Raw genomic sequence first — 24,407 nt, forward strand, 5'->3', positions numbered from 1 at the left:
TCTGTTTTGGAAAAAGGATCATTACAGATAAAATTTAGTTAAAAATCTTGAGATGAGATCATACTGGATAAAGTGGACCCCGAATCCAATGACAAATGTTCTTATTAGATAAGAGAAGAAAAACACAGAGGAGAAAGTGATGAGATGATAGAGGTCTATTACAGTTATACTGTCACAGGACAAGGAATACCTGGAGCCACCAGAAGCCAAAAAAGGCAAAACAGGATTCTCCTCCAAAGCCTTCGTGGGGAACATTGAGGGAAGCAAGTGAATAAGTTGATTTGAGACTGCTGGCTTGCAGAACTGTGAGAGAATACATTTGTTTTTTCTTAAATTTGTTTAATTGTAATTTAATAATTGTACATATTTATAGGATACAAGGTGAATTTTTTTTTTTTTTTTTTTTTGAGACAGAGTCTTGCTCTGTCGCCCAGGCTGGAGTGCAGTGGCACGATCTCGGCTCACTGCAACCTCCACCTCCTGGGTTCAAGCAATTCTCCTGCCTCAGCCTCCTGAGTAGTTGGGACTACAGGCGCCCGGCTAATTTTTTGTATTTTTAGTAGAGATGGGCTTTCACTGTGTTAGCCAGGATGGTCTCGATTTCCTGACCTCGTGATCCGCCCACCTCAGCCTCCCAAAGTGCTAGGATTACAGGTATGAGCCACTGCTCCTGGCCACAAGGTGATGTTTTTATATATATTTTGTATAATGATCAGTTCAGTGTAATTATGTATCTATCATCTCAAACATTATTTGTTTCTTTTCATTGGGAACCTTCAATATGCTCCTACTATCTCTTTGATACTATATGTTATTGTTAACCATTGTCATCCTGCAGTGGTATAGAACACTAGAACTGATTGCTCCTGTCTAGCTGTAATTTTGTATTCTGTTAAACCACCAATTTTGTGATGATTTATGTGGCAGCCTAGGAAAGTAGTATACCTTTATTCACTTTCAATTGTCCTTCAGTGGAAATTTGCTGAAAATCTTTAGTGGCATAGATCACTTCTTTCACCATCCCTTTATCTTCCCTATTGATCTGGTTTTGTGGCCTATACCTGTTAGTACTAGAATAGCCATTGACCTGCATCAGAGGCATTAGTATAAACTAAACCAAACCAAAACAAAGCAAAGTAAAAAATCCTCACTTTGAAGTACAAGTTTCACACTTTATTAATTAAATGGGCAGATAATTTACTTTCTCCCATAAAGTCAGAAAATATGTACTTCTGGTTCCTTTTTACACCAGCTATAGTTTTTCTTTTTGTAAAATATTAGGAATCTGTCTTCTTATGTAATGTCAGATTTCTTAATATTGTTTTTCACACTAAAGACGTAGAAGCTCAATTTTCTATGTATTCACCCCATCTCAAAAAATCTTTTCAAAATCTAGTTTACTATAAAAATAAAATACTGATTTTTGTAATAAATTTTGACTTTAAGATATTTCTAATTTTATAAATTATTGTTAACTCACAGAATTTTTATTACCATATGACTTTGTCTATACTATTATTACAAAATAATGAATAAATTAAACTTTTGCTTGTGAAGATACAATAATTATTGAACATTCAATACAATTGAATAAAATGTATCAAAGAGGAAGAAGTCAACATTGGAAAATAAAAACGAAGATTTGGTCAGAGAAATTATCACTCCTTTGACCATTATAATGAATATCACGAACATAATGAACATGTAAGTTGAAAAAAAGGTGAAAGCTGATCAGCTAAGAACAAGAATAGAGAATAAATTTTTGAGTGTTTGAGGAGAAAGGTGAGTTTTAAAATAGTCACATGGGAAGAGGGAGAGATGACTCAACCAGTGATGATTGCCTAGCAAGATGAAACATGCATTTTAGGTTTATTGTCATGAAGCTGAATTTTTAAAGTATTTGTCTTTAGTCAAATCCTACTGTGCCGAATATAAGGAGAATAGTATTTCTATAAGGTAATGGCTTTGTCAAGCAAGACAAATGGAGGCAGTCAGTTGAGAGTTTGTTAGGGAAGTAGGAGGAAACAAGGAGAAGGTATGGAGCTGTGAGGCAAAGTAGATGGTAAAGTAGATAGGAAACAGACAATATCTGTAGATAAAAGTTAAGTCTATTATCCTTTAAAAATCCTTTCTTAGTATGTAGGTGTTTCTAGGGTATTATTTTGCTTTTTTTTGGAGACGGAGTTTTGCTCTTGTTGCCCAGGCTGGAGCGCAATGGCACGATCTTGGCTCACTGCAACTTCTACCTCCCGGATTAAAGCAACTCTCCTGCCTCAGCCTCCCGAGTAGCTGGGATTACAGGCATGTGCCACCACGCCAGGCTAATTTTGTATTTTTAGTAGAGGTGGGGTTTCGCCATGTTGGTCAGGCTGGTCTTGAACTCACAAACTCAGGTGATCTGCCCGCCTCGGCCTCCCAAAGTGCTGGGATTACGGCTATTATTTTGCTTTTAATATTATTTTGTTATTATTTTTAGATAATTTCTCTCTCTTGTTTTTCCTCACCTAATATATTTTGTAAACTCTTCATGAGAAGAGAATTTATCTTGTACTTTACTTTATACATACTCTAAAGACTCCTAAATTTTTATACTCATGCAATCGTCATTCAATAGATACATGAAATGAATATCTCTTGATGTTTTTACCAATCTTCATTTTCCAATTTTTAGCTCATATACATAATGCATAAATATAGTCTACATTTTGGCTCAATTTTAAGTAGGGCTATTTTAGGATATGAGGTTTTATAAATGTAGATGATCCTTCTTAGCTTCAATAATATAGTGGCATTGATTCATCTAAATGGAACTTTTAATGTCACTGTACATTTCCTGCTAAATGGCATGCATACATTTCTGCATATATTAACTTTTTGGCATAAATTTAACATTTCTTTTTTACTTATTCTATATATACATATGAATGTATACTTTTTCCTTGTTTGATTTTTCATATTTTCATGCAAATGGATAAATATGTTAAAAAATCATAATGGATGTTAACTGAATAAAAAATCCAAACAAATTTGGAAAGAAGGACTTTCTTTCTCATAAAAGGTTGCAGTCTGCAGTGTGGCCATGCTGACAGGTTGGGAACCATAGCTCTTGGTCAGAAGCTGAAAACAGACATTTCAGGAGTGGCAAAGGAACAGGAATTTATGCTGAGCAGGATGGCCAGATATACATATTTAATAAACTATAGGAGGAGTCATGAATATTTATGAAAGGAGAAACATGTACGTACACAGTTGAGCTTCATGCCTGTCTGTGGGTCCCATGTCCAAAAAATTAACATGATCCAGTGGTGGAGTTTCTGGCCCTCTGAAGTCAAAAGGTGAAGCAGAGGACATGAAAAATCCTCACTGTACATTATTCATAGATTGGCCAGAACCACTTCCTGGTTGGTTGTCTCTTATCAGGAAGGAATACTGTAAGTTGTTTCATTGAAGCTGCTAAAAGGGAGAAGCAGCATTATTAGGTGGTTGTTTAAAATCGGCTCTGCAGAGCCTTTTGAAAGGGCTGGTTTCTGTTTAGTCCTTATGGAAGAAAGCCTAATGACGATTAGTGAGGGATCGAGTGTAAAAAGGTGTGTCCAACCTCCCGTTCTGTCATGGCTGGGAACTCAGATTTCACTATTTCTCCTAGGTTCCCTTGGCCAAGAGGGTGTCCATTCAGTCATGTGAGGGGCTTGGGGTTTCGTTCTTTTCTCACAAAGGAATTCATAGGAAGTCAAGTACCTGCGCGTTAAGGCCACATGCTTAGTCATTCACTTTTACTAACACAACCTCACATTTAAGCTCAATTTTCTTCAGGTTACTCATCTTAAAAAAGTTCAATTTACACGAGTAATTTGTAAATTTGTGTTGCTTATGATTTAAGGTTAAGTATTTTTTAGGTAATGTTGCTAAAAAAAGTGTAAGAAAAATAAAACATTATAAGAATAGATTAAATGACAAAAAGCTATTCCCATAAAAGGGTTTTGTATTAAAAAATGAAGATTTTCCTAATTGTGCTCATAACGTGGAAATTTTATAAAATTATGCAAATATTTTTGAAGTTCCCTTATAGTTTATAAGGATAAAGGTGTATTATTAATAAGAAAAGGTGTATATTTCATTTTAAATCCTACTATTTTTCAGAAATATTATTTGAGTTTGCAGAGATATGAGTTAAATAACTAAACACAAATTGCCAGTGTGGATGGTTGAGAGACTATTTTCCATGGTTGTCTTGCATTTCTGAACATCTTGAGATGAGGCAATTCTGCTTGTTGGTCTGAGCTATCTTTCTAAAGATGCCTGTATGCTAAATGGGTTTGTAATACATGGATAAATATCTATTGCCTTGAGGCAAAGGGCAGATTTGCTTATAGGATTGGAATGTGGAGATAGTGTTTCCCTCTGTAGCAGACAGTGAATGTGTTTACTCTCCAGTTCAATAAATGCAGTGCCTGAATTCAAAGCACAGAACGAGCATGCTAAGTCATGATTGTTTTCTAAGCTGAGGGTCCCTATCCTTTAATGCAAACCACTTCATATATAGGCATCCACTGGGCCTACATAACCTTGAATCTATGAGATTTGACTAGAAATCATGTGTTGATATTCACGTTGATTGCTGTGCTGTGAGTAATGGGGTCCTTTCTCTCTTACTCATGAGTGTTGTGTCATCTGCCAGTAACTATGAAATTGTGGCAGGCTAACTTGTTGACTGGCTGGTAAGGTAAAATTTCAGACCCTTGTTATTTCTTGACATTTTGGTGTGAAAAAGTGAATGCTCATAGTGAGATGGCTTTTTTTGAAGATTTGGTGGACAATTTATAGGACTTAAGGGAGTCCATAGAAATTAGTAGCAAACATGTACATCAATTTTAAGGAAAACTGGCGATATGCTCCAGGATTCTGTTGACTTGTAGAAAAGAGGAATTGAGATGTAAGTGTTGGAAAATGGTTCAAAAATCAGTCTTCTGAGTGTTGTCTTGGTTGGTGGTAACTGTTCTCCCAGAAGAGGCACTTTCTTGCTGTCTGGTATTCAGATAAGTTTGCTCCATTGCAATCATTAGTTCTATGATTTATCCTGGGTGAGCAGAAGGTTCTGACTTTTCTCTCACTCCATCATCTGACAATAGATATAGAGATATGTTAACTCTGCTGCACGAAAAAAGAAGAAAATTCATGAATGCTCTCAGCCAAAAATCAGAGTATTTTTAAAACTTTAGGTCATTGAGAGAGAAAGAGGTGCTTGTTAGGAAAGCATGGCAAGAGGTGAGCCATTGCAGAGTTCAGAGTCCTCTATCGTGACAGCATTGTATTAATTAAGAAATAAATACATAAATAATCTTTATTGAGTTATTGACAGTGAGTATAGGGTACTACAAGGGATTTGGCAGTCTTGGGAAAATTTCTGTGAGGCAGACAACTCTCATGTGAAAGCACAGATAAAGCATTGAACACTATTGTAGATTTTATTGCTCCGAATCAGGTTTAAAATACCAGTGAAGTAACTGCAAGAGAATAAGCAAGAGATCCAAATACATGTATATAAATTCTTGCAATCATCCTTTCTAACATGAAAAACACCCCTCTCTCTTGAGTTAAAACCGGACAGAAATATGAGAGATAGTATCAAGACGACTGTACAGAAAATCACCCAGATAAAAATAAACTTTCAAAAAGGGACTATTTAAGATTCTTATAGATTCTGGATATTAGACCTTTGTGGGATGCATAGATTGCAAATGTTTCTCTAGTTCTGTAGGTTTTCTTTTTACCTTGTTGATAGTTTCTTTTGCTGTGCAGAAGTTCTTTAGTTTGATTAGATCTTACTTGTTAATTTTTGTTTTAATTTTTGTTTTTTGTTGCAATTGCTTTTGAGGTCTTCGTTGTACAATTCACAATAGCAAAATATGGAATCAACCTAGATGCCCATTTATAGTAGAGTGGATAAAGAATATGTGGGCCATGTACACCATGGAATACTATGCAACCATATAAAAGAATGAAATTGTGTCCTTTGCAGCAACACAGGTGCAGCTGGAGGCCATTATTCTAAGCAAATTAATGCAGGAACAAAAAAATCTAAATACCGCATGTTCTCAACTTATAAGTGGGAGCTAAACAGTGAGTACACATGAACTCAAAGAAGGAAACAATAGACACTGGAGCCTACATGAGGGTGAAGGGTGGGAGTAGAGTGAAAATCAAAAAATTATCTATTGGATGCTATGCTCACTACCCTGGGCAACAAAATGGTTTGTACACCAAACCTCTGTGACACACAATTTACCCACATAACAAAACTCCACGTGTACCTCCTGAACCTAAAATAAAAGCTGGAAGGAGAAAACAAGCCTTGGTCAGCCAGAGAGGTAAATTGTATGGTTCCAGAGGAAAAGCAAAGCGATGTGGCTGTGATTGATGAGTCAAGGGGTCCTCAAAGCTGAAGTTGATGGTGCTGATAATGACTTTACAGCCAATGTGGGGTACAAAACATTGTAAATTTGGTTGAGCATCAAACAACCATAACGCTATATGAAACTAAAAGTAAATATTCCTCAATCACTGGTTTGGAGACACTCTTGTCCTCTATCGATTCTTATCTGTCTTCAGCTGCTTTAATGTGAAAGATGATTTTCTTCTCACTTCAGCTGCTTTAACGTGAAAGATGGTTAGGGGTGGAGAGGAATTCCAAGAGTGGCTGATGGCTATACATTCTCGAAGAAATTTGAGGAGGGAAGAGAACCAAACTTTTATGTCTCTTTTAAATATAGATGTGGAAGTTTCTGGAGTTTGGGTAAGTTTTTCAGTGGAGAAAACACACTAACATGAACTTGTGTGTGGCACCCTTTAGGACCGTGTAATGTATGTTGTTGTTTCTATCTGCATATGTACAGTAAGAATTGTTGTATTGTGAACTGCTTCTTATATTCTATGCTCCCTCTTCCCCATCCCATAAGTCCCAGAGTGGATTCTCTGATTGAGGGGAATTGGATGTGCAGAACTGCTTGTATTTTTAAGATTCCAATATACTAAAAAAACCTATGAGTTAAAAACTTTGCTATGGATATTTTGATGATTAGAACCTCTGGTAAATGGAGGCAACCTCCACCGAGAAGCTCTCTTTGGAATTTTGAATGTGTTGCCTGTTTCTAATAGGTTCAGTTGTGGACAACTACCAGATACACCGTTTTTAAAAAGCACCTCTTTTCTTGCTACTGGAATTTTGTTGAAACTACATACCTGACCCAAAGAGGCCATTTGCCTCTCTGGTTTGAAATTCTCAGTTTGCTGTGGATCATCTTGGATCTCATGACTAATATGGTGGGTAGTATACAACAAATCTCACCAGTCAAATGGAGATGATATATTCTAGAATGCAGCCGAACAGCCCCTGTAGCAACTTGATTACACATAAAATAGTAGCAGCTATCTCTTTGATGAAACCTTTATCTCTCATTTCACCATATGAAGAAAAAGTACTAGCATGATAGGGCCCTCCACTTACAGAATTTCACCTAAGTGCCTGGTCTATATTATACACACACACACACACACACACACACACACACACAATGCATTTATTAAAACATACCAAGAAGCTGATACATAAGTTTGACAATTGTAGTTAAATTTACTAATATCAGAATTTCTTCTTCCCTGGGACCATGGATCCCTAGTTTGAGGTTAAGAATAAATAACATGCTATTGTTTTTATTTTAGGGGTATGTTCTTTTATATAAAAGCTTTATTTCTATATAATTCTCACGTATATTTCACCAATTTAATGTATAAGATTCAATGGTGTTATTATATTCAAAGAGTTGTGTAACTATCAACAGAAACAATGTTAAAACATTTTCATCATCATAAAAAGAAACTCTGTGGGCTGGGTGCGGTGGCTCATGCCTGAACTTTGGGAGGCTGAGGTGGGTGGATCACCTGATGTCAGGAGTTCAAAACCAGTCTGACCAACATGGTGAAACCGTGTCTCTACTAAAAATACAAAAATTAGCTGGGTGCGATGGTGGGCTCCTGTAATCCTAGCTACTCGGGAGGCTGAGGCAGGAGAATCCCTTGAATCAAGAGGCAAAGGTAGCACGGAGCCAAGATCACACCATTGCACCCCAGCCTGGGTGACAGAGCAAGACTCCATCTCAATAAAATAGAAAAGAAACTCTGCCCAATTAGTCGTCTTTCCTCATTTCCTCCCATACCTTACTCTGGGCAAATGCCAATCTACTTTCTGTCACCATAGATTTGACAATTCCGGACATTTCATGTAAGTGGAATTATAAAATATATTATTTTTTTTTACTAGCTTTTTCACTTAGCATAATACATTCATTGATATTGTAGCATTGAACATGCTATGTTATGTTGAATGTTTAAACATTCAACATGTTTGATTCACATTGTAGCATATATCAGTTATCATTCTTTTTTACTGATGAATAATATTCTATTATGCAGATATACATTATCCACTCATCAGTTCATGAACGTTTGTTTAGTTTCTGATATTTGGTTACTATGAATAATACTCTTATAAACATCCACATGCGAGTGTTTGTGTGAACATATGTTTTCATTTCTCTTGAGTACATACAGAGGAGTAGAATTTCGGGTTATGTGGAAGCTCTACATTTAAATGTTTTGAGAAATAGCCAATCTGTTTTCAAAAGTAGGGGCACTATTTTACACTCCTACAAGTAGTGTATGTGGGTTCTATTTTTCCACTTTCTAACACTGATTATATTTTTATTTTTAAAAAGTGAATTTAAAAAATAGCCTTTCTCGTGTAGGAAGAGGTTTTCATTATGGTTTTGATTTGCGTTTCCCTAGACTAACGATGTTCAGCATCGTGTGTGTGTGTGTATGTGTGTGTGTGAGAGAAAGAGACAAAGAGAGAAAGATAGGGTGTCAGCCTGTGCAATGGCATCATCTTAGCTCACTGCAACCTCTGCTTCCCAGGCTCAGATCATCCTCCCACCTCAGTCTGCTGAGTAGCTGGGACTATAGGTGCATGCTACCATGCCCAGCTAATTTTTGTAGAGATGGGTTCAACCATGTTGCCCAGGCTGGTCTTGAACTCCTGAGCTCAAGCTATCCACCCTCCTCAGCCTTCCACTTCCAAAGTGCCGGGATTACAGGCATGAGCCACTGTGCCTGGCCAACATCTTTTCATGGGCTTATGGGCCATTTGAATATGTTGTTTAAAGAAATGTCTATTATTATTCATTGTCTTTTTCTTTTTATTATTGAAATGAAGGGGTTATATTTTATAGATTAAAGTCTATTATCAGATGTATATTTTGCAAATATTCTTGATTATCTGAGTTGTCTTTTCAGTCTTGATGGTATATTTTGAAGCACAAAAGTTTTTAATTTTGATGAAGATCAACTTATTCTATTTTTGTGTTGCTTGTGATTGTTTTATGTATGTTATAGCTATAAAGGCTCTATCAAAACCAAATTTGTAAAGACTTACTCCTATATTTCCTTGTAATAATTTAATAGTTTTACTTCTAACAGTTACATATTTCATCATTTTGGCTTAAATTATTTATGTAGTTTGCAGAAGGGCAACAGTTTCATTCTTTTCCATGTGGATATACAATTATCCCATTTATTTGCCCCATCAAATTGTCTTGGTATGCATGTCAAAATTCATTTGCTCATAAACACAGGGGTTTATCTCCGATCTCTCCCTTCTATTTTATTGAGCTGTGTCTGTCATTACGGAAGTGTCACAATGTCTTACAGCTTTTTGGTAGTTTTGAATGCAGAAAAGATAAGTCATCTAATTTTTTTCTTTCTTTTATAAATTGGTTTCGCCATTTGGGACTCATATGTATTAATTTTAAAATCAACCTGTCAATTTCTTCAGGAAATGCCAGCTAGGATGTTGATAGGGATTGTGTGAATTAATTTGGTAATAGCATTTTAGCAATATTAAATCTATGAAAATGAGTTTTTTCCATTTATTTAGGTATTACTTCATTTCTTTAAATACCGTTTTATAGTCTTAAGTGAACATATCATGTCCTTTTTGGTTAAATCTTATCTAAGTATTTTGTTCTTTCTGATAGTATTTGAAATAATTTTTTTCCTTATTTGATTTTCATTTTGTTCATTGTCAATGTATACAAATATAATTGATTCTTGTATATTGATTGTGCATCCTGTAACCTTGCTGAATTCATATATTAGATTTAATATATTTAGTAAATTCCTTAGGCTTTTCTATATACGAGATTATGCCATGAGCAAATAGAGATTGTTGTTAATTTTTTATTTCCACTGTGTATGATATTTACTTTTGTTGCCTGATATACCTGGTAAGAACTTCCAATACAATGTTGAATAATAGTGGTGAGAGAAAACATCTTTTTCTTCTCCTGAAGTTAGAAGGAAACCATTTAGTCCTTGACTATAAACTATGAGGTTAGCTGGGGGTTTTTCATAGTTGCTATGATAAATATCAGGGTGAAGAAACTTTCTTTTATTCCTAGTTTGTTGTGTCTTTTTATCATAAAAGTTATTGGACTTTATCATAAAGGTATTAAATTTCTGTCTATGTCAGAAGTTTTTTTTGAGTTTGTGAAGATAATAATGTAGTTTTGGTCTCTTGTTCTATTTATACAATATATTATATTAATTTATTTTGGGATGTTGAGCCAACCTTGCATTCTGAGAATATTTTCCATTTGGTTATGATGTGTAATCTTTTTCAGTTAATGCTGAATGTACTCTAGTTGTAATTTTTTCTGTATTTTTTTATTCTCCATATTATTAGTTTTACTCTAATTTTTATTATTTTATTTCTTCTCTTTATATTAGATTTAGTATGCCCTTATTTTTAACGTTTTGTTTCTTTGATTGTAGGCATTTATAGGCATACATTTCTATCTGAGCACTGATTAAGCTGTATTCCATGCATGTGGGTATGTTTTGTCTTCATTTTCATTAATATCAAAGGGCTTTCTAATTTCTCTTGTGATTTCTTCTTTGATTTATTGATTGGTTATTTAGGTGCGTGTTGTTTAGCTTAATAGTATTTGTGCATTTCCAAGTATTTTTTCTGTTATGGATTCTAACATTATTATATTTCAGTTCCAAAATATATGTTGTGTGCTTTCAATTCTTTGAAATATATTGAGGCTTATTTTAGTACCTATAATTTTTTTTAAGAATATTCTGGGTGCACTTGAGAAGTAAATTCAGCTTTGATTGAATGGAGTGTTTCATAGATGGCTGTTTGTTAGGTATAACTGACTTGTAAAGTTTAAATCTTCTATTTCCTTTTTGATTTTCTTACTATTTGTTCTATTTATTATTGAAAGTGGGATATTAAAGTTTCTATCTATTGCTATTTAATGGACTATTTCTCTTCAATTCTGTTTTTGTTTCAGCAAACTTGGCACTCTATTTCTGGTTGCATATTTGTTTATATTGTTATATATTTATGATGGATTGATTCTTTGTTACTATTAAAATAATTCTTTTTCTTCTGTACATCTGAAAACATTTGTCTGTTAATAAACTCACTCCATTTTTTTCTCCTAGTATACTTACTCTAGCTTTCTTAAGTTCACTGTTTGCATAAAGCACAGTTTCTGCCCTTTACTTCTGAATCTATTTGTGTCTTTGGATCTAAAGTATTTCTCCTATAGACTGCATAGACTTGAGTCTTGCTTTTTTTGTTTGTTTGTTGATTGGTTGGTTGACTTTTTTCTAGTCTCACATTCTCTGATTTTGATCAGTTTGTCTAATCCATATATATATGTAATATAATTAGTATGATTTCATTGTTAAGTGTAATATATTTACATATGGTATACACCCAAGGATGCAATAGTATTAACTATTGTTTTATAGAATTACTAATTAAGTTGGCTAAGTGTATAAGAAGAAATATGCATTTTTACTATCATTCATACTTACATAATTATTTTTACCTGTGCTCTGTTTTTTTCATGTGGATTCTAATTACATTATGGGGTCACTTGCTTTCACCATAAAGAACTTCCATTATTATTTCTTGTCAAACAGTTTTGCTTGCAAATAACCTCTATGGTTTGTTTATTTGGGCATTTCTTTATTTCACCTTTATATTTGAGAACATGTGCTCTCAGTATAAGATTCTTGGTTGATATTTTTTTCTCTCAGTGCTTTGAGTATGTCTTCTCATTTCCTCTGTCCTCAATTGTTACTTGTCAGAAATTAGCTGTTTCTCATATTGGTGCTTTTTTGAATGTGATGAAATGTTTTTCTTTCTGCTTTAAAGATTTGTTCTCTGTCGTTGTCTTGAAGTGTTTTTACTATGATGTACGTGGGTATGAATCTCTCTGCACTTATTCTGCTTAAGAGTTCATTGAGCTTATTGGTGTAAGGATTAATGTCTTTTATAAAATTGTTAAGTAATTACTTGAAATATTTATCTGCTACTTTATTTCTCGTGTTCTCTTTCTTTTGGTATTCCCTTTACACGTATATTGTTGTGCTTAATAGTGTCCCACATATTTCTGAGGTTCTATTTATGTGTTTATTTATTCTTTCTGTTTATAGAGCACATAATTTCTACAGATTTGTCTCCAAGCTTGCTGATATTTTCCTCTGCCAATTCATATCCACTTGTGAGCCCCTTTGGTAAATTTTTATTTCAAATATTGTACTTTTCAACTCCAGAATTTTAATTTGATTCTTTATATTTTCTGTTTCTCTAGTGATATTCTATATTTGATGAGACAATGATATTTTATCTTTTTTTTTTACATCTTTAAGCATGGTTTTCCTTGGGCTTTCAAATGTAATTATAATAGTTACTTTGAATATTTTGTCTACTAAGGCTGACATTTGAGCCATCTCACATCCAGTTTTTAACACTGCTGCTCTCCATCTCCCAGTTCTGGGGCCACAGTTTTCTGTGTAGATACCTCACAATTTTTTGCTTACAGTTGGACATTTTGGATAATTTATTGTATCGTCTAGATATTGATTTCCCTTTTCTTTTTCTTCAGGGATTGCATTTGTTTTTATTTCATTGTGTGTTTATTTGTTTAGTAACTTGGGCAAGACTATTTTAGTAAAGTGTATTTTCTTTTCCCTTTTTCCTTTTTTTTTGAAATTTAGTCTCCCTCTGTTGTCCAGGCTGGAGTGCAGTGGCGCAATCTCAGCTCACTGCAACCTCCAGTAAAGTGTACTTTCTATACAGTGTAAAGCCTCTGCTGTCACTCCTCCAAGGTATAAGGAGATGATCTTTGTGTATGAAGACAATCACCCTGGTATAATAGTGATTCTACAGGGCTTTCGTAGATAGTCTTTCCTTGATATTTCTCTTAACCAGTCTACCTCTGTTGGCATCTCCCCTATCTGGTAGACATCATGAATTGCCCGCTGATTGCTCTATTGAGTTCAACAATTCCCTGTAGCATAAATTACTTCACAGTCTCTTTGAAACAGTAGTTTTTTGAGGCTAGTTTTTGAGGTTTGTTTTTACCACATGAATGGTCTTTCTACCTTTCTTTTCCTAGTGTGTGTGTGTGTGTGTGTGTGTGTGTGAGCCTGCATTGTAACCTGGTAGCCTATAGTTTGTCCTATTGTGTCGTGAGATATCTAAACTCCCCTCCATTGCTTACCACCAAAATCTCTGTTTTGCAAATGCCTTCAAGTTCCCTACATTGTGGTCTAAATGAAGTCAATTCTCCTGGTGAATGCTTTGGAACTACCCTGTATTACGACTTGTTTCACCCGCTGGGAAAAAGCTCTGCATGACTTCTGTATGGCTTGGAGTAGAGAGAGTGGCCCAGTTCCTTTAGAGTGACACACAAGCTTCATGAACAGAGCACTTTTTTGTGGTCCCAACGTCTTCTCTTTTCAGCTTGACTCTTAGTATGGAACCCGTCTGCCTTTTGAGCAAGTTGGTTGAGGGGCTTTATTATCCTCAGCTTTCCATGCCTGGTTTGAGATCCTACCCTCTAAATGGGGTGGAGAAAGCCCTTTACCTCTAATATATCCTCATTTAAATATGGACCTTGCCACATGCTGCTGGGCAGAATGAGAAATAACAGTGGCATGATTCTCCTGAAGTAATACTGTTGCCCTTGGCTGCAAGCTGGAAAAAGAATAATCTCTATCTTTTTGGCTCACCCCTTCAGAGTGGAGCTTTCATCATGCTGAAATGAGGGGGGAAAAGATTGGTTCATGGTTCAAGTCCACACATTCTTGTTTTTCTTATAAAGATTTAGTACATTTTCTTGAACAAGTGTTTATCTTTTGTATGCACTTAGAACAATTTCTGGAAACTATTTTTATTTTTTAAAATTTGTTATGGTTATTTACTGGGGAGAGAGCTTTTCATACCACCATTCTGGAACTATTTTTCCTCCCTTGCTATAGTTTACAAATTACTAGACTACTCTTAATGACAGCTATTTAGTTTGCGATTTGGAAAATAGCACACTAGCAGATTGAAGACAACCCTTTTAATGTCTGTGGATGGTAGAAATAAATTTCTGCTGTTGGTCAAACTATCTAGGTCATTTATGAAGAGCTTCAGAGTCAGGGACTGCTGATACCAAGTGTAATCAAATTGCTGATTGAGCTCAGATAACCATCACTGGTGCCCAGATCAACCATCCTATAACATTCATTCATTGTAACACACCCACTCTCATAGGCTAACCACGAATAATAAGACTATATGTTTGTAATACAAAGGCTACTGCTGCATGTCCGACTTTAATCTAATGCCATTTTTTTTCCTCATAAAGAGAAAAGCACATTGTGCAGGTCTTTGCCTCTACGTGCTCTTGGTAAATTGACTTTCAATTGACATCCTCATGGGGCTATCAGTGTTGCTTCAAAACTGTTGACAAATTTTTAGGTTAGAATTGTACTGCTCTAGTCTTATCAGCTAACTCCAACCATGTAACTCTCTTCTTTGAAACTAATATGTCATATTTTCAAAGTTCCAGAAAGTTTATAGTCTGTTTTATATCTATATATAAATAATCTGTTTTATATATATGTTATGTGTGTAGTCTGATATATATAATCTGTTTTATATATGTTATAGTCTGATATATATATGTTATATCTGATATACATATATATGTCTGATATAGGTTATATACATGAGACATATATTACATATATAACATAATGTAAGCTGTATATCAGACATATATATGTATATATAACATATATATGCTATAAGGACACATTTCTATATATATGTCACTCAAAAATGGGCTGGTAGTCAAGGTATGTTGATAGGCATCCACAATGCCTACTGTAAAAAGTGAAGTAGAGGTTCCTCTTCTTCAAAGAGACTTTCCTCCCCATCTAATTAAGAACAAATAGTAACTTCTCTTAAAAGCAAAATGTATTGAAAGACCTGTGCTAACACTCTTAAGTATCTGCTAGCCGTAATAAAGAAATCAACATACTTTGTGTTTTTAGCTCCCATAATTTAGCCTAAATATTTGCCCTGGTAGGCTTACACTGGTTCAAGCAAGCATTAGGTCATAGCCTGTTCCTCTTCCTTACATGGAGGTGTTTTTGCCTTTCTCAGCATTCCACAAGTTACTTCCTCCTTCCTTTGTTCTCCTCCGTCTTTGTCTCTTTTGAAAAGTTCTAAGTTGCTAGCCAATCAGGACAAATACAGAATGAGAGGTCCCATTTCAGCCAATGGAAACTGGACACAGCAGTGGGGTGGATGTGTCAGGTCATGAACAACCCTGTCTCCTTTGTTCAATGTACTCTCATGGCAAAACTGCTGGCAAGTGTACCCTTTCTGCAGAAAGTAAAAAAATGGTCTTGATGAGAAAATTAAATTTATGCTCAAGTGCTATTTCTTTGTGACATCGGGGAACAAGCATTTGTAACACTACCATCATTCTATTTTTTTTGGACCTACACAAATGTCAATTAAAAAATAATTTCTAACCCTGTCTTTCTTACTTCCTCCAGGGCCAAACATCTTAATAAGCCAATTTGCTGTATGTATATAGTTGACACAAGCAAAAAATCTTCTTCTCTTAACCCACTTCCTGAAAAACAATTTTTTTAAACTATGGAGTTTTATTAAAATATTTTTGAATGTTCAGGATTTAATCTTTATCGTTCCTAGACATACTATTTTTTCTCACATAGCACCACACCCAGAGCATCTGGTTGGTGCAGCTCGAAAGTGACAGCCCAGTGAAAATGGGATCTAAGAGGTTTAATTTAATTTTGATTGAAGCATCTGCATTCACTAGTTTGACTGACATGATTTCAGTTATGAAAAATAATGATTGAGTACTTGGTTGTGTACTGTGTTTTCCAAGTCCACCAAATCTGGCTCAAGAGGAAAATGGTTGTGGAAATAATGGATTTCTGTAAGTTTTATATAACTGTGCTTGTACTTCTTGTACCCAGTCCCTCTAAATGACAAATCCAGGTGTGATTATGTGATATTTAGGGAAAAAATTAAGTTATAGTTACTTGAATAGGACACATCATTTCTGGCATAGGGGAAAGACAGCAACAACCTTAGGCACTTGTGAAGGAAACTCTTTAGACCTTGAGAAACACAGGAGAAAGAGGGACATTAATGATCTTGTCTTCCAGACCTGCCCCTTAATTTTTTCTCTCAAAGAGAAAGAATCCGATGCGGCTCCTTTAAACTATTATAAACACCTTAATTTGGCTGGGCGCGGTGGCTCAGGCCTGTAATCCCAGCACTTTGGGAGGCTGAGGCGTGTGGATCAGGAGGTCAGGAGTTCAAGACCAGCCTGGCCAACATGGTGAAACCCCATCTCTACTAAAAATACAAAAATTAGCCGGGTGTGGTGGCACACACCTCTAGTCCCAGCTACTCGGGAGGCTGAGGCAGGAGAATCACTTGGACCTGGGAGGCGGAGGTTGCAGTGAGCTGAGACCACACCATTGCCCTCCAGCCTGGGCAACAGAGCAAGACTCCATCTCAAAAAAAAAAATAAATAAATAAATTAGAAAACAAACCTTAATTTAACTTGAGTTTTAGGTCTGCATCACCCTGCCAAATGATTCTGATCACAATTTGATCAATATATCCTTCAATATTACCAAGAAATCTTCCGGAAACATCAGGAGGACCCTGATACTGTCCCTCCCACACAAAACACCTGGCAGCTATTAAGGGTGACTTTTGCACATACAATTCCATAGCCACCTCTCAATTGTTCTATGTAGCAGATGACTGCAACCTGGGTGATGGAGTAGACAGAAAGGACAGGCTTGGATACATGTCTTCTAATTGAACTATGTTGATATTCAATACTTTAAACTGAAGTAGGAATTTAAAGACCAGCTAGCTATCTGGAAAATCACGTTGGAATCACTGACTGATATAGGTCTCACCTGGGAAGCCTCAATTGTTATGCTCAACATAATCTTTCCAAGGTCACCATATGTGACCTAGGACTGAACATCTTATGTAAAAATAAAGCATTTGCTTGCCTCTTTCCTGGAAACATAAGCTTAAACCAAAGAGGTTGCTATAGGAGTTTAAAGAAGCACAAGCAGATCGTGTAGCCCTCAGATGACTACATATTCCTCCCCTAAATGAGGCTTCTAATGGTCTTTGTGGGAGGTTTCTTGTAGGATAAGTGACTGATTACTTATGCTTACCATTTGGGAAATTATCTCTACAATGGGAGTCATCAAATTAGAAAAGACAGTAAGAAAGCTTCTTCCTACTTAGCTGAAGTGATCAGTAATACCTCTTCAGTCCCCAAAGTGATTTAGATCAGTCTCAAATCTCTGGCCAGGGTTGTTATGAATTATATAATTTCTCTACTTTTTGTTCTCACAAACCAAGTTGAAGTCTGTGAAATAGTTTATGGGATTTTTTTTTTTTCTTGGATCCGGCTAGATGTGGAACTCGGGTGAGGCATTGCTGAGGTCGGTATTGTAGGTTGGTTTCATCTTCCTGTATGGAAACCTATTGAAAGTAGTGTTAGTTGAATGCTGTATGGCACAAATTAAATAGATATGGTCCCAGCCTTTTTAAGTTAGATTAATTAGAGTAGATGCTAGAGTGGTGTACTCATGTAAAAGATGCATAAGCCAAAAAGTTATTAAATCAAGGTAGGAATCTCTTTGGATTTCTTGTGTTTGTATATCTTTCAAGCAAGTAACTTGATGTCCTTAGCAGTGGACAATCTTTATGAATGTATACTGTAAAAACATTCTTAAAAGATTATTGTCTGTCTCTAGAACCAAGTCCAGTCATGCTGACTATGTAGTATTGTAAAGATAATATATTCTTCCTGAAAAAAGGGGCAGTCGTGCTTATTGCCCAGTATAGGAGATTCAGAGTTCCTTTCTTTTAAGCTAACTTATTGCAAGTGCAGTACATCTGGGCCCATATTATGTTGTTTCCTTGGGACTTGGGATCTAGGGAAAGCAACACAGGTGCTAATGCTTATGAAGCTGACTGATCTGTGACTTATAAAATTTTTAATCCTTGATTCATAAGTCTCGTGTCTTACAAACAGCATGCAAAAGATTGTGGTAGGCAAAGTTTTAGGATGCAAGTGGCATAAAATGGTGGACCATAAATATTTTTTGGCATAGATGTAACATGGTTTAATCATATCTTTTGGATTATGTTAAGAGTAGGTATAGACACAATTCTAAAAGGAAACATTTTAATGAAAATAATATAGCTAAGTTTATATTTTTTATTTTAAGACAATTTTAATTTTATTAAAAAGAGAAGACCATCAATTTTCTTTGTTTAAAGACCGTTAAACTTCTATGAATTATTTACAGAATAAAAAAAGTTTGCTTTGAGACTTTAATATCATATATAAGGCATTATACATTCTGTAAATATCATGAGTAAGAAATACAGACTTTAGAATCATTAGACTGTCCGTTCTTGAGTGCTTTAATCAGAATATATGTAAATATTTATTTGAACTATTTCTATATTTTATGAAACATACTTCCCCATGCATAGTTTTTGTAACATTTTGTAATAATATTTTATTTAATATGGTTTAGCATAACACAATGTCCACACTTGAATATAAAATTAACACAAGTCTAAGTTGCAAATGTGGTGACATTCAACCTTTCTTCATTTTAGGAAATAAATGCTAAAATCTCATTTTTATAGTTGCAAGATAAGCATGTTTCTCCCCTATTTTGTGTTCTTAGAGGTCATTTGACTGAAGGCTACCAAAACAGTTGTCTCATCAAGTGTGAAAAGAGGTCTTTTATCTTTAGACAAAATTTATTTTTAGTATTGAATAAGCAACACTTAACTGGAGTTTGCATCTGATTGTTGCCTAATAAAACATATCATAAAATGCTCAAACTTAAATTATTATATTTATCATCACTTGCTAGACAGGTTAACTGTAACTTAGCAGGTGTGAACCTGAAAAAGCCGTCCTATTTTGGAAGATTCAAAGAAATATATCTGATTATGCACAAAGTTCTTACAATATAGACAAGTCAATAAAACTATTATTTTCATATCAAATGAGTTCTGGAAAATTTTAGTTAAATTTTTGTTAGAGATCCTTGAAGAAACAAGTGGCTTATTTTAGAGATAATTAGTAAGATTTGTTCTTAATATTTTAAAAATACTGTTTGAGATCAATTCTTCTTTTTTCATTATTTCATTTTAGATCACTATATTTTGTACAAATGAAGAAACTGAGTTAAAGAAAGATTAAATGTCCTGAACGATACCAATAACTAATGACTGATGGGGTGGTAAGCCTAGAATTGTATCTTAATTGGTGACACTCAGGACCCTCATGGTAAAACACTTTTTATATGCCTCTCATGGAGTCAAATATAAAGGAAGAAGTCACCATACTAAAAATCCATAAACCCAATCCCCACTCTCCCAGTAGAAATCTCTATTTAGTAGTAATATATTTTTTCTTTTGACATTGAAAAAGTATCACTTGAATTGCTTTTAAAAGATATTTCTTTTTCAAGTTAAAATAAAAAGTTATAGAGCACTAAGAAAGAAGTCACATATTTGCAGTTGATATAATTTAGGAAATATTTCACTAAATTGCTAATGAATTTTACCTTGTTTACTTACAGAAATTCAAATTCCACATACCAAAATATTTAAATAGAAATCAATAATTTTAAATATAAAGGAAATATAGACATGACTAGCCTACATATAAGCTCATAATACTGTCATGTGCCAGGCTACATGAACAGCCTACACATAGTACTGTTACACATAAGCATATAATACATAAACACATGATACTGCTAAAAGAGGGATAGTCACTTTGATCATTTTAAGTGAAAATTTAAAATAATTTATATTCAATTATAATTGTCAATTGTCATCTAGAGTAACTATATTTAAAAATATAGTTTAAGTTATTACCCTAAATAAAACTCTAGGTTATTGAAAGATGGTCTTAAAAGAAATTTAGTATAGTACTATCATTTTTATGAACATGATTTTGGTAGATTTTCTGCATAATTCTGTAATATTTCTTTATTAGAGGTGTAATATGGGCATAAATTATGCTATGCAATTACTGCTTGACTCTCTAGGGCAATTCAATAGATTTCACAAGAAAGAGTTGTACTATTCAAAGGGAATAGACTGATTTTTTTGAAGAGTTTCAATACCAAAGAATACGCCACATGTCTTTAAAAGTCTCACAAGTGTGTATACCTAAGGATGTAAGGGGAGATAGTGTTTTCCATTCTATTTAATTTTTCAAGCAAAAGTGGTACTAACAATAGTCTATATGTTAATTTAATCTTTTAAAAATTGGCTTTGAATAGAGTAAAAAATAAACTAGACATACCCTATACTTTCTAAAACATATACAAATTTTGAGATGTATCATAAAATTCATTAATGTCATGTGTACAATTCAATACTTATCATAAAAGTGTTTTAAAACATTTTGTAACCTCAATAATCTTGTCCATTAACTGTTAATTCTCATTCTCTCCCCTCTTCCCTATTTCTTGCACCAGGCAACCAGTATCTGCACTTCCTTGTCTAACTTGTTACTTTGAGATTTTAGGCTTACAGAAAAATTATCAAAATTCAGAGATTAACATTGGTATGGTGTATTAGTCTGTTCTCATGCTGCTATAAGGACATACCTGGGTAATTTATAAAGGAAAGAGATTTAATTGCCTCACAGTTTGGCATGACTAGGCATGCTTCAGAAAACTTACAATCATGGTGGAAGGGGAAGCAAACACATCCTTCTTCACAAGGCAGCAGGAAGGAGAAGATTGTGGGCAAAAGAGGCAGTGGTGGGGGGAAAACTCCTTATAAAACCATCAAATCTCAGGAGAACTCATTCACTATCATGAAAACAGTATGAGGGTAACCACCCCCATGATTCAATTACCTCCTACTGGGACTCTCCCACAACACCTGGGGATTATGGGAACTACAATTCAAGATGAGATTTGGGAGGAGACACAGCCAAACCTTATCATATGGTATGATGAACTGAACAGCAGAATTTATTTGGATTTCACCATTAATATTCATTTTCTGATTTGGAATCTAATCTAGGATTGTTTTATTTCTCATCTTCCTGTGATAAGTAGAATTAAGCTCATCCTCTCTTCTTCCCTAAGATGTCGTTCTTTAATCCCCAATACCTGTGAATATTTTTCTTTACATGGTAAATAGACTTTGCAGATGTGATTAAAGGTATAGGTGCTGAGTTAGGCAAATTATTCTTGATTTTCCAGGTGGGTTCTTTCTTATTGCATGAATCCTTAAAAACAGAAAATTGTTCCTGGGCGTAGTCGTAGATAGATGTGAAGACAGAAGACAGGTGAGAGAGTTGTGAAGTTGTTTGCATGAAAGATAAGGAAAATGGGTCAAATCAAAAAAGGTTAGTCATCCACTGGAAGCTAGCACAGCCAAGGAAGTATATTTTATCCCAGAACCTATATAAAGAAACACAGCCCCACTAACACCTTCTTTTAGCCCATGAGAACCATGTCAAACTTCTGACGTAAAGAAGAGTAAGACATTAAACTTGCGTTAAGCTACTAAATTTGTGGTTTTTTTTTTTTTTTTTACAGCAGCATGGGAAATCTAATACAGTTTTCTCCAATCTGTGACAAAATTCAGTGTTTTGTTACATTTTATGATCTTGATTTTTTTTAGCAGTCAGGTCATTTGTGTATAGAATATTTAAGTTTTGTTTCTCTGACTTTTAGGACACCACAAAACTGGTTTGCCCTTCTCTGTGCATAAATCAGGGAGTTACATGGTGTTAACCCAGGCATTGTTCATGGTATTGACCTTGAGCAATTAGTTAAAACAGTATCTGCTAAAATTATACACTGTACATTTACTAGTTTTCTCTTTTATAATATAGTTTATAATTCTCATTTTGGAATTCTACTGGTGATTTTTCTATCCCTCATACTTTCTACAATTTTAATTGGGTCTCTTCTTTAAAGAGTTGTGTCTTTTTCTTTCTTCCACTCTTTCTTTCATCAGCAGGGACTCATGAGTGCTTATTTTATTCTTTAGGTTATAATTCAATGTTATCATTATTGATTTTGTTTGTCAAGGTATTGTAAGTTTGCTGTGGGGAAAATTTTCAGGTTAGTTCCCTATGCACTTTTGACATTCCCCTGTTTTCTTTTCTTTCTCCAGCACCAGAATCAATGAACTCTACAAAGATCCTGGACTCCTTCTCCTGCTGCATAATAAAGGTCTGGGCACTGGGTCTGCTTCTTGCTCCTGGGGTATTACTGATGGATTTTGAACTATAGAAGGGAAAAATGTTCTTCAGTGATTTTTAATATTATTAACTCTTAGAGTGAGTATTGGGTTAGAGAAGCAATTTACACAGGAGTTTAGTTTAAAGAAGCAATTTACACATTAATTTCTGTTGTCTTTAGTCATTTATTTTTTATTTCTATTACTCTGAAATTTTAATCAGAAACCACAGTTTTTATTGTGCTTATTATCATTGTGTAAAATGAGCACAATGCTGTAATAGGGATATTCAAGAAAACAATCATTGTTGCAGAGCATTATTGATTATGTTTTGAAGCAAGGTAAAATTAAGCATGAAAAATATTATTGTAAAAGAAAGAAATAATTAAATATCAAAGATTATCTCAAATAACTATGATAATAATGTTGTTCTTAAAGAACTTAAATCCTGGGCAAACTACTTCCACTGTCAGTCCTCAGAGCTGTCATAAATAGCCTTGCGTGTGCTTTTAATATTGATTTGTACTAGGGTCTTTGGAAATTTTACTTCTTTAGTCAAAACCGTTGATAGTAGAAGCTTAGAACTTCATATCCTAAAATAGGTCTTGACTTCAGGAAAGTGGCTTGACACCCAAGTAAAAACTATTACAGTATTACTTAACTTTATTAAACTTTAGGAATTTTATTTAAAATTAAGAATAGCTGGGCGCGGTGGCTCACACCTGTAATCCCAGCACTTTGGGAGGCCGAGGCGGGTGGATCACGAGGTCAGGAGATCGAGACTATCCTGGCTAACACGGTGAAACCCCGTCTCTACTAAAAATACAAAAAATTAGCCAGGCGTGGTGGCGGGCACCTGTAGTCCCAGCTATTTGGGAGGCTGAGGCAGGAGAATGGGGTGAACCTGGGAGGGTGAACCTGGGAGGGGGAGCTTGCAGTGAGCCGAGATGCGCCACTGCCCTCCAGCCTGGGTGAAAGAGCCAGACTCCGTCTCAAAAAAAAAAAATTTATATATATATAAATTGATTTTGTAAGGGTTAAATTCTATAGTTCATTCATATATATATATATATATTTTGGAACATTCTTTAAATCGGTATCTTATACCTCCATATATTCTAAACGATACTGTAGTTAACTTGGTATTGTTTTAAATGAATTGCTCAAATCTGCTGTGGAATCAGAATAAACTAGATAGACAAACTTTTTGGCATTATTTTCCTAGGAAGGTCAGAAATATCTGAATGAGAGCCTAAGGAGCTCTTCTATGAGTAAAATGCATGGACTTTGGTGCTTAATCCTTATATTATCTAATTTGGCAGCTCTGAGAAATTATTTGTTCTGTGCTTCTTATTTGCCCCAAATTGAACTCTTTCATGCTTCAATGGGTGCTTCTAATTTTAATGTACTTTTGGTTGGATGACTACGCCTTGCTAAATCCTATCCGCATCCCCCATTAGTTTATTAAAGACTCGGCAGTCATAATTTCAAAAGGCTTAGTTTTATTAGACAAACAGTTTTAATACTTTTAGTCTCTCCTCAAAAAGCAGTTACAGTGTCTTTCTGCCCCTCTATACCCAAGGTGAAATATTACTTATCGTTTACACTCGGAGAATATTCAACGTGAAAGGGGGTACTAGCGGGCTACAGGACAAGTGAAATATGCATTGGAGTA

The 24,407-nt window shown here is 34.8% G+C and overlaps 1 long non-coding RNA gene across 5 annotated transcripts in view; it reads left to right on the forward strand.

Annotated features, from left to right (window-relative positions):
• Positions 1-24,407, forward strand: part of LOC129049551 (uncharacterized) — a 163,842-nt gene that overhangs the window by 28,631 nt on the left and 110,804 nt on the right. For 3 of the 5 annotated variants that reach the window (XR_010136703.1, XR_010136702.1, XR_010136705.1), the window contains one exon: positions 22,667-22,725. This is a non-coding gene — a long non-coding RNA (uncharacterized LOC129049551). Of the gene's footprint in view, positions 1-19,667; positions 19,756-22,666; positions 22,726-24,407 lie in introns of all 5 variants that reach the window. The other 2 variants (XR_010136704.1, XR_010136706.1) reach the window with 1 other exon arrangement.

The sequence above is a fragment of the Pongo abelii genome, chromosome 14, assembly GCF_028885655.2.
Source record: "Pongo abelii isolate AG06213 chromosome 14, NHGRI_mPonAbe1-v2.0_pri, whole genome shotgun sequence".
Taxonomy (NCBI): Eukaryota; Metazoa; Chordata; class Mammalia; order Primates; family Hominidae; genus Pongo; species Pongo abelii.